Source organism: Oratosquilla oratoria, chromosome 16 (assembly GCF_046742065.1).
Source record: "Oratosquilla oratoria isolate Oo_2021 chromosome 16, ASM4674206v1, whole genome shotgun sequence".
Taxonomy (NCBI): Eukaryota; Metazoa; Arthropoda; class Malacostraca; order Stomatopoda; family Squillidae; genus Oratosquilla; species Oratosquilla oratoria.
In genome coordinates, this window is record NC_134792.1 from 11,240,000 (window position 1) to 11,255,670 (window position 15,671).

Consider the following 15,671-nt stretch of genomic DNA (forward strand, 5'->3'; position numbering starts at 1 on the left):
TTAGAAGGTACTATTAATGATAAATCTAATGTGTTCTAAAAATGACAAGCTTAGAATATACTAATACATAGGTTCAGAAGCCACTGTTAGTGAGTGCTAATAATGAGAATTTTATATTATACCAATAATGATAAGTTTAGAAGGTACTAATAACAACAACTTTAATTTGTTATATTAACTAAAAGTTTATCATATAATATAATTATATGATAAACTTTTCATTAAAGTTTTTAACTTTTTAATAATAAAAGTTTCCTGTCTACTAATTATGATAAGTTTAGAATATACAAATAGTAACAATGTCAAGTTTATAATATACTAATAATGACATGTTTAGAATATACTAACATAGAGAAGTTTAGAAGGTACTATTAATGAAAACTTTAATGTGAAATAATAATGAAAAGTTTAGAATATACTAACAATGGCAAGTGCTATCAGATATAATGCCATGTTTAGAAGTTACTATTAACGATGAAAAGTTTAGAAGGTACGATCAAATATAACTTTAAGGAGAAGTTTAGAATATACTAAGAATGACAGGCTTAGGCGGATCTATTAATGAAATATTTGATTTGTTCTAATAATCACAAATTCAAAATATACAATTGGTGACAAAGTTAGAATATTTTAAGAACGATAATTTTAATGTGTTCTAATAAGGAGATGTTCATAATAGCCAAATAATGAAAAGTTAGGAAGATACCTTAAATTAAAGTTTAGTATATACTATCAATGAGAAGTTTAGAATATACTAATAATGACAAGTTTGGAAGCACGAAGTTTAGAATATACTAATAATGACAAGTTTGGAAGGCACTATTAAAGATAAATTCTATGCAAAATGATAATGAAAAGTTTAGAATATGACAACTTTACATATTAATGAAAATTTTAATTTATAATATAATTGGGAAGTTTAGAAAAAAACGTATAACGTTTAGCAGGTACTATTAGTAAAATCTTTAATGTTTACTAATAATTACTTTAATGAGTACTAACGAATAATTTACAAAATATTAGTAATGACACGTTTAAAATATACTTTTAATGATAGCTAATAAATTGAATGTGTACTAAAATGACAAATTTAGAAAGGTACTATTAATGATAACTTTAATGTCTAGTTACAAAGACAAGTTTATGAGGTACTATTAATGATAACTTTAATGTATACTAATAATTACAAGTTTAAAATACAGTAATAATGACAAGTTCAGAAAGTACTATTACCTTAAAATTTAATGTAATCCAATAATGACAAATTTAGAGAACACCAATAATGAAAAGTTTAAATTATACTAAAAATGAGATGTTTAGAAGGTACTATTAATGATAACTTATATGGCAAATGGCAAATGATGACAAGCTTAGAATATACTAATAAAAAGTTAAGAAACTACTATTAATGATAACTTTTACTGTAAACTTTAATGTAATCCAATAATGACAAATTTAGAAAACACCAATAATGAGAAGTTTAAATTATACTAAAAATGTATAGCTTTAATGTGTACTAATAATGACAAGTGTAGAATATGTTATTCATGATAACTTCAATGTGTAGTAATACTGTCAAGATTATGATATGCTAATAATCACAATAAAATAAATTAATGTCTACTAATGTTGAAAAGTTTAGAATATATAAAAATGGCATGTTTAGAAGAAAACTGAAGAAGATAAGTTTAGAATATACTGATAATGACAAGTTTAATATAATAATAATAATGACGATTTTAGAAGGTTCTAATGTGCTAATAAGGTGCTAATGACAAGTTTAGAATATACTAAAGTAGCATTTTTGTAATATACAAGTAAAGACAACTTTTAGAAGGTACTATTAGTGATCACTTTAATGTGTACTAATATAAACAAGGTACTATATACTAATAAGGGTAAGTTTCGAAGGTACTATAACTGATAACGTTAACTTGTACTAATAACAACAAGCTTGAAATATATTAATAATGGCAACTTTAGAAGATACTATGAAAGATATCTTTAATGTCCATTAATAGTGATAAGTTATATACTAATAGTGATAAGTGATAAGATTTAAATAGATATAAGTGATAAGATTTATATACTAATAGTGATAAGTTTATATACTATTAATGAGAAGTTTAGAATATACTAATAATGACAAGTTTAGAAAGCACTATTAAAGATAAAATCTATGCGAAATGATAATGAAAAGTTTAGAATATGACAAGTTTACATGTTAATGAAAAATTTAGAAAAAACGTATAGCGTTTAGCAGGTATTATTAGTAAAATCTTTATTGTGTATTAATAATTACTTTAATGAGTACTAATAGTGAAAAATTTACAAAATACTAGTAATGACATGTTTAGTATATACATTTAATAATAACTTATATGCACTGATAGTAACAAGTTTTGAATATACTAAGAATAACATGTTCAGTCGGAACTATTGATAACTTTAATGTCAGAAGTTTAGAAAATATTAATAATGAATATTGTCGATAGCACTATTAATGATATATACAATGTGTACTAATAATCAAAGTTTAGAAAATTGTATTTATAATAACTTTAATATGTTTTAATAATGGCAATTTTAGAAGGTTCTATTAAATAACTTTGATATGTACTAATATTGTATGATTTGATTTGTACTAATAATGAAAATTTTATAATATACTAACAATGACAACTATAGAATATTATCATAATATGTATTAATACGGACAAATTTTGAGTATTCTAATTATGATATGACAAGTTTAATGTGTACAATCAATCAGAAGTTTGCAATATACTAATAAAAAGAGCTTTAGAAGTCACAGGTATGTGTACTAATAATGGAAAGATTAGAATATAACTTTAATTTGTACTAATAATAAGCAAGTTTGTAATATACTAATAAAGACAAGTTTAGAATGCACTCTAACTAATAAATTTAATGTGTACTAATAAAAAGTTTAGAATATGGTAATGATAAGTTTAGAATGTACTATTAAGATCTTTAATGATAAATTTAGAATATGGTAATAATGAGAAATTTAGAAGGTACAATTTTATAATGAAAAGTTTGGAAAATATTTTCAACGTTAATGTTATACTAATAAATAAAAACAAATACAAAAACTAAATAATACAAAAATTCAACATTTTTAAAAAATACAAACATACAAAAACTACAAGACAAATACAAATACAAATACAAATACAAATACAAATACAAATACAAATACAAATACAAATACAAATACAAATACAAATACAAATACAAATACAAATACAAATACAAATACAAATACAAATACAAATACAAATACAAATACAAATACAAATACAAATACAAATACAAATACAAATACAAATACAAATAAAAAATAAGAATACATATACAAATACAAATACAAATACAAATACAAATATGATAACCTTAGAGTTTAGTAATAATGACAAGTTTAGAATATACTAATAATAAAAGTTTAGAAAGTACTATTAATGATAACTGAAGAGTTTATAATATACAAATAATAAAAAGTTTAGAAAAGAAAATAATGACAAAATTAGTGATATGTTTAAAAGATCCTATTAAATGATAACTTTAATGTGTACTAATAATGGCACGTAATGATATGAAGTTTAGAAGTTAATGTTAATGAAAGTTTATAATATACTAGACAAGTTTTGAATATACTAATAAAAACAAGTTGAGAAGTTACTATAATTGTTAACTATTATATGTACTAATAATGACAAGTTTAGAGTTTAGAATATATTAATAATGATAAGATTAGAAACTCTTAATGATCAATTTAATGTGTACTAATAATGACGAGTTTTGAATATAATAATAATGATGTGTTTAGAATATACTAGTTTAGATTATAATAATAATGACAAGGTATGATTACTTTAATATGTACTAATAATCACAGGTTTAGAATATACTTACAATGGCATTTAGAATATACAGGTAACTTTAATGTTTAGAAATAATGACAAGTGTGGAATATATTAATAACGATAAGTTTAGAAGGTTCTACCAATGATAACTTTATTTTGTACTAATAATGACAAGTTTAGCATATAAGTTTACAAGGTACTATTAACAATAACTTTAATTTGTATTAATGAATACAACTTTAAGGTGTACTAATCATATAATGACAAGTTTAGAATATAATAATAATAATAATTTTAGAATATACTAATAATAATAAGTTTAGAATATACTAATAATGAAAGTTTAGAATATCCGAAGAATGACAAGTTTAATATTAATTATAACTTTAATGTGTACTAATAATCACAAGTTTACAGTATTTCAATAATGACATGTTATATCAATCATGACGTTAATATGTAGTAATAATGACATGTTTGAAATATATTAATAATGCAAAGTTTAGAAAATACTAATAATAGCAAATTAGAAGTTGCTATTAATGACAAGTATGATACGTACTAATAATAAGTTTTCAATATACTAACAATGACATGTTTAGAATACACTACAAATGATAACTTAAATATGAACTAATACTCATATTTACGAACAGTGACAACTTTAGAATATCCCAATAATGACAAATCTACAATATGCTCATAATGTCTTGATTAGAATACACTAATAATAACAAATTTAGAAGGTATTATTTATGATAAATTTAGTATGTACTAATAATCACGAGCTTAGAATATAGGACAAGATTAGAAGGATTAGAAGTACAAGATTAGAATAATGACATGTTTAGAGTATACTAATGATATGCTTAGATGATATCTATGGTAACTTTAATATTTAGAATACATTAATAATGACAAGTTTAGAAATTACTAAAATTACAACTTTAGACAGTTCTATATATGATAAATATAATTTGTACTAATAATGACAAGTTTAGAACGTATTAATAATTTAGAATGTACTTTAAATAAAAAATTTAATGTCTTCATATAATTAATGTTTGGAATATACTAATAATGACACTATTAATGATAACTTTAATATGTACTAACAATCACAAGTTTACAATATTGTAATGAAGAAGATCTCTATAAATCCCTCCCAAATGTTAAGAACAACTTACAATACGCCGAAAATGTAGTTATCATGGATGATCTGAATGGACACATTGAAAAAGATCACAAAGGATTTGGTACGGGTAGAAAAGCATAACGCAAATATACACCGACAAGCCCATAATTCACCTTAAATCACATAAGATTTTTCAGAGATGTTTCTAACTTGTCATTACAAACTTGTACACATTAAAGTTATCACTAATAGTATCTTTAATCTGATCATTATTAGTATGTTCTATATTTATCATTATTAGTACACATTAAAGTTATCATTAATAACACTTTCTATTCGTATAATCTAACTATTAGAATATTCTAAACATATCTTCATTGACATGTTCACTTTTCATTATTAGTGCTTATTAAATATATTCTAAACATGGCAATATTAGTGTATTCTAAATTTGCCATTATTCTAAACTTGTTAGTATTAATACACATGATTAGTAGTACATTCCAAAGTTGTCATTATTCGCATAATCTAATCTTTGTCATTATTAGTACATATTACAGTTATCATTGATACCTTGTAATATATGTAATTATCAGTATCTTCTACAATTGCCATTATTAGTGCATATTAAAGTTATCATTAATAGTACCTTCTAACCTTATCCTTATTCATATTCTAAACTTGTCACTATTGGTACACTTAAAAGTTCATTAATAGAATATTCTAAAATTTCATTATTAGTATATCCTAACTTGTCATTAATAGTACACATTAAAGTTATCATTAAGAGTCTCTTTAATCTGATCATTATAAGTATGTTCTATGATTATCATTATTAGAATTTGTTAAACTTGTCATTATCAGTATGTTCTAAACTTGTCATTATAAGTATATTCTTAACGTATCATTATTACTATACATTAAACTTACCATTAATAGTATTTCCTTGTCATTATTAGTATATTATAAACTTACCCATAATAGTATATTCTCAACTTTCATAATATTTTTCTATTTATTATTAGTATCCTCTACAATTGCATAATAAAGTTATCATTAATATTACCTTCTAAACTTGTCCTTATTAGTATATTCTAAACATGTGATTATGAGTACATATTAGAGTTGTCATTAATAGTACTTTCTAAACATGTAATTATCGTTCATATTCTAAGCTTGTCACTATTGGTACACTTTAAAGTTATCATTAATAGAATATTCTAAAATTTCATTATTAGTATATTCTAAACATTAAAGTTATCATTAATAGTATCTTTAATCTGATCATTATTAGTATGTTCTATATTATTATTAATATTAGTTATCATTAACAATATCTTGTAAAATTTTCATTATTGGTATGTTCTATACTTGTCATTATAAGTATATTCTTAACGTATACATTACTATACATTAAACTTACCATTAATAGTACTTTCTAAACATGTCATTATTAGTATATTATAAACTTGTCATTATTAGTGTATTATAAACTTACATTATTAGTATATTATTACATTATTAGTATATTATAAACTTACCCATTAGTATATTATAAACTTACCCCATTCATAATTAGTACACATTAAAAGTTATCATTAACTGTACATTGCATTATAAGTATATTGTAAACTTGTCACATTAAAGCTATTATTAATAATACCTTCTAAAGTTGACATTATTTGTATATTACAAAATTGCCATTACTAGCATATTCTAAATTTGTCATTATTAGTATATTTTAACTTCTTATTACTAGTACACATTAAAGTTATCATACCTTCTAAACTTGTCATAATCAGAATATTATTAATTTGTCTTTATTGATACATATTATGATATTCTACAGTTGCAATTGTTAGTATATTATAAACTTTTCATTATTAGTACAAATAAGATTATTCAATATTAGTACATATCAAAGATATTTAATAGAACCTTCTAAAATTGTCATTATCAAAACGTATTAAAGTTATTATAAATATAATTTTCTAAAATATTGATTATTGGTACACATTGTATATATCATTAATAGTACTATCGACCATATTTATTATTAATATATTCTAAACTTCTCATATTAAAGTTATCATCACTAGTTCCGACTGAACATGTTATTCTTAGTATATTCTAAACTTGTTACTATCAGTACATATTAAAGTTATCATTAAAAGTACAGTATATTCTAAACGTGTCATTACTAGTATTTTGTAAATTTTTCACTATTAGTACTCATTAAAGTAATTATTAGTATACAATAAACGCTATACGTTTTTTCTAAATTTCCAATTTTATTATAAATTAAATTTGTCATTAACATGTAAACTTGTCATATTCTAAACTTTTCATTATCATTTCACATAGATTTTATCTTTAATAGAGCTTATCATTATTTTTATATAGTAAACTTATCACTATTAATAAATATTAAAGTTATCTTTAATAGTACCTTCTAAACTTGGCATTATTAGTATATTCTAAACTTGTCGTTATTAGTACAAGTTAACGTTATCAATTATAATACCTTCTAAACTTACCCTTATTAGTATATAGTACTTTGTTTACACATTTAAGTTATCATTAATAATACCTTCTAAAAGTTGTCATTAAGGTACCTTCTGAACTTATCTTTATTTGTATATTACAAAAATGCTATTTTTAGTGTATTAAACTAACTTTAATGAGTCCTAATAATGACAAAATTAGAATATACAAATAATGGCATGTATGGAAGATAAAACGAATGATAACTAATATGTACTAATAATCACAGATCAGAATAACTAATGTGTACTAATAATCACAGGTTTACAATATTTTAATAATGATATGTTTAGATGGTTACATTAATGATAACGTTAATGTGTAGTAATAATGACACGTTTGAAATATATTAATAATGCAAGGTTTATAAAATACTAATAATAGCATAGTAGATTGCTATTAATGATAACTATACTACTACAACCATGATACTATAACTATAATACTATAAAACTATATAATAATTAGTTTTGAATTGTTTAGAAGACATTACTAATGATAACTCTAATATGTACTAATACTCAAAAGTTTAAAATATTTTATAGTTTAATAATAATGACAAGTTTAGAATAATGATAAACTCGGAATATATTATTATTACCAAGTATATAATATACTAATAATGATAAAAATACAAGGTCCTAGTATTGATAACTTTAATGTATACTGATAAAGTTTAGAATACCGAAGAAGATATGTTTAGTATATTTGAATATACTAATAATAATAAGTTTAGAATATACTAATAATGAAAGTTGAATATCCGAAAAATGATAAAATTATAATGACAATTTTAAAGGCACTATTGATTATAACTTGTTATTAGTACAAGTTAACATTATCAATTATAGTACCTTCTAACTTACCCTTATAGTACTTTGTTTATATTATTACACTTTAAAGTTATCATTAATAGTACCTTCTAAAAGTTTTCATTAAGGTACCTTCTGAACTTATCTTTATTTGTATATTACAAAAATGCTATTTTTAGTGTATTAACTCTAACTTTAATGAGTCCTAATAATAACAAAATTAGAATATACTAATAATGGCATGTATGGAAGATATAACGAATGATAACTTTAATATGCACTAATAATCACAGATTCAAAATAACCAATGTGTACTAATAATCACAGGTTTACAATATTTCAATAATGACATGTATAGAAGGTTACATTAATGATAACGTTAATGTGTAGTAATAATAACACGTTTGAAATATATTAGTAAAATACTAATAATAGCATAGTAGAAGTAGCTATTAAAGATAACTATAATACGTACTAATAATTAGATATAAATAATTAATTTTGAATAGGACAATGACATGTTTAGAATATACTAATAATGACAAGTTTAGGATAATTATAAACTCGGAATATATTATATTACCAAGTTTAGAATACACTAATAATGGTAAAGATACAAGGTCCTAGTAATGATAACTTCAATGTATACTAATAAAATTTACAATACCGAAGAAGATATTCGAATTTACGAACAATGACAACTTAAGATAGTATTGTCAGTGATAACTAATGTGTACTAGTAATGAGGGTTTAGAATAAGCTTTAATGGGTACTAATAATGACAAGTGTTGAATATACCAATAATGACACATTTAGAATATGCTAATAATGTCAGGTTTACAATATACTTGTAATGACAAGTTATTCAATAATAAATTTAGAAGGTATTATTAATGAAAAATTTAGTATGTACCAATAATAACTAGCTCAGAATATACTAAGAATCACAAGTTTAGAATAATGACATAATTAGAGTATACTAATGATAAAAACTTTAATGTCTTCTAGTAATTAATGTTTGGTATATACTAATAATGACAAGTTTAAAGGCAATATTAATGATAACTTTAATATGTACTAATTATCACATGATAAATTTAATATGTACCAATAATAACGAGCTCAGAATATACTAAGAATCACAAGTTTAGAATAATGACATAATAGGAGTATACTAATGATAAAAACTTGTCTTCTAATATAATTAATGTTTGGTATTTACTAATAATGACAAGTTTAAAGGCACTATTAATGATAACTTTATCACGTTTACAATATTGTAGTAATTTAAAGTTTAAAAGGTTATTAATGATAATGTTAATGTGTAGCAATAATGACACGTTTGAATTATATTAATAATGCAAAGTTTAGTAAATACTAATAATAGCATGATTAGAAGTTGCTATTAATGATAACTATAATACGTACTAATAATGATTAGTTTTGAAAAAAGCTAACAATGTCATGTTAAGGAGCCAGTAATAATGATAACTAACAGGTACTAATACTCACAATATTAGAATATACAAATAATGACAAGTTTTAAATAATTGTAAACTTTTGAATATATATGATAAGCTTACAATGTCCTAACTAAACTTGTATACAGTGAAGTTCTCATAATAATTATCGTCTCAGCTTATCATTTGTATATTCTAAACATGTCATTATTCTAAATTTGTCATTCTTAGTATATTCTAAACTCGCTATTATTAGTACACATCATTAATAATACATTCTAACTTTGTAAATATTAGTGTAATCTAAACTTGCCATTACAAGTATATTCTAAACCTGACATTATTAGCATATTCTAAATTTGTCATTTTTAGTATATCCTACACATTAAAGCTTGTCAATATTTGTATGTTCTAAACCCTAATTATTAGTACACATTAAAGTTATCATTAACAATATTTTCTAAAGTTGCCATTGTTCTTATATTCGAAACATATCAGTATTAGTAAATACTAAACATATTTTCTTTGGTATTTTAAACTTGTCGTTATTAGTGTTTTCTGAGCTTGGTAATACTAATATATTCCAAAGTTTATTATTCACTTGTCATTGGTATGTATGTTCTAAACCATCATTGTTAGTACACATTAAAGTTATCATTAACAATACTTTTTAAGATTGTCATTGTTCGTATATTCGAAACATATCAGTATTAGTTGATACTAAAATATCTTTCTATTATTCTAAACTTGTCCTTATTACTACACATTAAAGTTATCATATATATTAATCATAAGTTTAGAAATGACTAATAATGACAACTTTAGTAGGTACTATATATTATGAATATTATAATATAATATAATATTTGTACTAATAATGACAAGTTTAATAATGATAAAGTAAATATGATATAAATGAAAACTTCCATGTCTTCTAATGATTAATGTTTGGGATATACTAATAATGACAAAGTACTGTTAATGATCATTTTAATGTGTACTAATAACAAGCTTGGAATATATGAATATTGACATCACTAGAAAATATTGATGATATCTTTAATGTGCACTAATAATGACATTTATAATATACTATTAATGATAACTTTAACGTGTACTAATAAAGATAAAATTTTAATGATAACTTAAATATGTATTGATAATAACGAGTCTATAATATACAAAAAATGACAAGTGTAGAGGGTACTATTGATAATAAATTGAATGTGTACTAAAATGACAAATTTAGAAAGGTACTGTTAATGATAACTTTAATGTCTAGTTACAAAGACAATTTTATAAGGTACTATCAATGATAACTTTAATGTGTACTAATAATGAAAAGTTTAAAATACAGTAATAATTACAAGTTCAGAAAGTACTATTACTGTAAACTTTAATGTAATCTAATAATGACAAATTTAGAAAACACCAATAATGAGAAGTTTAAATTATACTAAAAATGAGATGTTTAGAAGATACCATTAATGATAACTTATATGGCAAATGGAAAATGATAAGCTTAGAATATACTAATAAAAAGTTAAGAAACTACTATTAATAATAACTCCAATGTGTACTAATACTGTCAAGATTATGATATGCTAATAATCACAATAAAATAAATTAATGTGTACTAATGTTGAAAAGTTTAGAATATATAAAAATGGCATGTTAGAAGATAAGTTTAGAATATACTGATAATGACAAGTTTAATATAATAATAATATTGATTTTAGAAGGTGCTAATATGTGCTAATGTGGTAATACACTAAAATAGCATTTTTGCAATATACAAGTAAAGATAAGTTGAGAAGGGACCTTTAATGACAACTTTTAGAAGGTACCAGTAATGATAACTTTAATGTGTTCTAATATAAACAAGGTACTATATACTAATAAGGGTAAGTTTAGAAGGTACTATAACTGATAACGTTAACTTGTACTAATAACGACAAGCTTGGAATATACTAATAATGACAAGTTTAGAAGATACTACTAAAGATATCTTTAATGTCTATTAATAGTGATAAGTTTAGTATATACTATTAATGAGAAGTTTAGAATATACTAATAATACAAGTTTGGAAAGCACTATTAAAGATAAAATCTATGCGAAATGATAATGAAAAGTATAGAATATGACAAGTGTACATGTTAATGAAAATTTTAATTTACAATAAAATGGGAAATTTAGAAAAAACGTATAGCGTTTAGCAGGTACTATTAGTAAAATATTTAATGTGTATCAATAATTACTATAATATGTACTAATAGTGAAAATTTTACAAAATAAGTAATGACATGTTTAGAATATACATTTAATAATAACTTTAATACTCTTATCCACTAACAGTAACAAGTTTAGAATATACTAAGAATAACATGTTCAGTCAGATGATTTCTCGATAGTACTATTAATAATATACTTAAGAAAATCATATATATGATAACTTTAATATGTTTTAATAATGACAATTTTAGAAGGTTCAATTAAATAACTTTGATATGTACTAATATTGAATGATTTGATTTGTACTAATAATGAAAAGTTTATAATATACTAACAATGACAAATATAGAATATTATTTATAATAACTTTAATATGTTTTAATAATGACAATTATAGAAGGTTCTATTAAATAACTTTGATATTTGATTTGATTTGTACTAATAACACATTAAAGTTTACAATATACTTATAATGCAAGATACAGTTAATGATAAGTTTTATGGAAAGACTAGAATACACCAACAATGACTTTAATATGTACTAATAGTGAATTTTTTAAGATATGCTAATATTGGTAAAATTGTAGTATACTGATAATGAATATTTTAAAAGATATATTAATAATGCATTTAATTTTGACAAGTTTAATATGTATTAATAATCAGAAGTTTGCAATATACTAATAAAAAGAGGTTTAGAAGGCAGTATGTGCACTAATAATGGAAAGATTAGAATATACCAATAATTACAAGTTTAAAGGGTACTGTTCAGGATAACTTTAATTTGTACTAATGATAAGCAAGTTTGTAATATACTAATATACAAGTTTAGAATGCACTCTAACTAATAAATTTAATGTGTACTAATAATAAAAAGAATATGGCAATGATAAGTTTAGAATGTACTATTCAGATCTTTAATGACAAGTTTAGAATATAGAGAAGTTTAGAAGGTACTATCATTGACAAGTTTAGAATGTACCTATAATGAAAAGTTTGGAAAATATTTTCAACGTTAATGTTATACTAATAAATACAAACAAATACAAAAACTACAAAATACAAAAATACAAAAAATATATAAAAAATACAAACACGAAAATTACAAAACAAATACAAATACAAATACAAATACAAATGCAAATGCAAATACAACTACAAATACAAATACAAATACAAATACAAATACAAATACAAATACAAATACAAATACAAATACAAATACAAATACAAATACAAATACAAATACAAATACAAATACAAATACAAATACAAATACAAATTTATAAGCTATATAATAACTTTGATGTGTTCTGAAAATGAAAAGTTTAGAATATACCAATAATAAGCTAATATTGACAATTTTAGAATGTACTTTTAATGATAACTTTAATGTGAACTAGTAATGTGTACTACACAGGTTAAAGACTATTGGTAGTATCTTAAAAGTGAACTAGTAATTACATATTTAGACTATACTAATATTAAGTTTAGGATGTTCAAATAAACGCCGGGTAGGTACTATTAATGATAACTTTAATGTTTACCAATAATGAGATGTTTAGAATATACTAAAAATGACATTTTTATACGGAACTATTTATGATAACCTTTAAGTTTAGTAATAATGACAAGTATAATAATAATGAAAGTTTAGAAAGTACTATTAATGATAACTGATAAAAAGTTAAAAATAGAAAATAATGACAAGTTTAGAAGAAACTAATATTGACATGGTTAAAATATAGTAATAGTGATATGTTTAAAAAATCCTATTAAATGATAACTTTAATGTGTACTAATAATGGCACGTAATAATAAGAAGTTTAAAATTATTGTTAAAGAAACTTTATAATATCCTAGTTAAGACAAGTTTAGAATATACTAATAATAACAAGTTGACAAGTTACTATAATTGTTAATTATTATAATGACAAGTTTAGAATTTAGAATATACTAATAATGATAAGATTAGAAGGTACTCTTAATGATAAATTTAATGTGTACTAACAATGCCAAATTTGGAATATACTAATAATAAAGATTAGAATATACTATTAATGACGAGTTTTGAATATTCTAATAATGATGTGTTTAGAATATACTAGCTTAAATTATAATGATAATGACAAGGTATGATAACTTTAATATGTACTAATATACTAAGATTGCAAGTTTAGAAGATACTGTTAAAGGTAACTTTAATGTTTGGAAAGAATGACAAGTGTGGAATATACTAATAACGATAAGTTTAGAAGATTCTACTAACGTTAACTATTCTGTACTAATAATGACAAGTTTAGCATATAAGTTTATAAGGCACTGTTAATAATAACTTTAATTTGTATTAATGAATACAACATTAAGGTGTACTAATCCAATAATGACAAGTTTAGAATATAATAATGAGTTTAGAATATACTAATAATAATAAGTTTAGAATATTCGAAGAATGACATTTTATAATATTAATTATAACTCTAATGTGTACTAATAATCATAAGTTTACAGTATTTTGATAATGACGAGTTTTGAATATACTAATAATGATGTGTTTAGAATTACTAGCTTAAATTATAATAATAATGACAAGGTATGATAACTTTAATATGTACTAATATACTAAGATTGCAAGTTTAGAAGATACTGTTAAAGGTAACTTTAATGTTTGGAAAGAATGACAAGTGTGGAATATACTAAGAACGATAAGTTTAGAAGATTCTACTAACGATAACTATTCTGTACTAATAATGACAAGTTTAGCATATAAGTTTACAAAGTACTGTTAATAATAACTTTAATTTGTATTAATGAATACAACATTAAGGTGTACTAATCCAATAATGACAAGTTTAGAATATAATAATAATAATCATAAGTTTACAGTATTTTGATAATGACATGTTATATTAATGATGACGTTAATATGTAGTAATAATGACAAGTTTGAAATCTATCAATAATGCAAAGTTTAGAAAATACTAGTATTAGCAAATTAGAAGTTCCTATGACAAGTATGATATAAGTTTTCAATATACTAACAATGACATGTTTAGAAGACACTACAAATGATAACTTCAATGTGTACTAATACTCATAAGTTTAGAATAGACTAATAATGACAAGTTTAGAATAATGGTAAACTCGGTATATAATATTATTACCAAGTTTAGAATATACTAATAATGATAAGTATAGAAGGTCCTAGTAATGATCATTTCAATGTATATTAATAAAGTTTAGTATAACAAGAAAGATATGTTTAGTATTTACTAATAATGATATGTTTCGACTTTACGAGCAGTGACAACTTTAGAAAGTATTGTTAATGATAACTAATGTGTACCAATAATGACAAATCTAGAATATGCTCATGTCATGATTATAATACACTTTAGTATAACAAGAAAGATATGTTTAGTATTTACTAATAATGATATGTTTCGACTTTACGAGCAGTGACAACTTTAGAAAGTATTGTTAATGATAACTAATGTGTACCAATAATGACAAATCTAGAATATGCTCATAATGTCATGATTATAATACACTTATAATACAAATTTAGAAGGTATTATTAATGATAATTTTAGTATGTAC